Consider the following 788-nt stretch of genomic DNA (forward strand, 5'->3'; position numbering starts at 1 on the left):
TCTGCTGATTGAAAAGATATTCCATGGCCCTGACTGGTGTGGCTCAGTTGGTTGGGCATCATCCTGGTTTGATTCCTGGTCAGGGCACATGCCTAGATTGTGGGCTTGATCCCCAGTAGGGGGGTGTGCAGGAGGCAGCCTGTTGATGTTTCTATCTCTCTATCCCTCTCCATTCCTCTCTTTCTAAAATCAATAAAAACATTAAAAAAAAAAAGGTCAGCCCTGGTGTGCCTCAGTGGTGGTTGAGTGTCCCCCTATGAACCAGGAGGTCATGGTTTAATTTCCCATCAGAGCACTTGCCCAGGTTGTGGGCTCGATTCCCAGTAGGGGCCATATAGGAGGCAGCTGATCAATGATTCTCTCTCATCACTGATGTTTCTCTCTCCTCTCCCTCTCCCTTCCTCTCTGACATCAATAGAAACATATTTAAAAGAAGAGAAAAGCAAGTGCTTAGCACGTCCTGGTTTCCGTATGCATCTCCCAGCATCAACACGCTTCTGCCCTCCCGCCAGCTGCCTCCCCTCGGCTGTCTGCCCTCCGTCTGCGGCGAATGGAGGCGGCCTCTTCTCACTTGCTGGGTTCTGTGTGTCCCCTGCCAGCGTCACGCTGACCACCTTGCACTGTAGTGATGCTGTGGGAGTCTGTCTGCCTATTACACAGAGCGCCCCCTGGAGGTCGGCCCCTTGACTTGCTCGCTGTTGGCTCTCACAGGCCCCCGCCTCCCTGCAGCCCAGCAAAAAGAATGGACCAGTTTCCCGCCGACTGGATAAGTGAACCCACGTGTGACC

Source organism: Myotis lucifugus, unplaced genomic scaffold (assembly GCF_000147115.1).
Source record: "Myotis lucifugus unplaced genomic scaffold, Myoluc2.0 scaffold_884, whole genome shotgun sequence".
In the NCBI taxonomy this organism is placed as follows: domain Eukaryota; kingdom Metazoa; phylum Chordata; class Mammalia; order Chiroptera; family Vespertilionidae; genus Myotis; species Myotis lucifugus.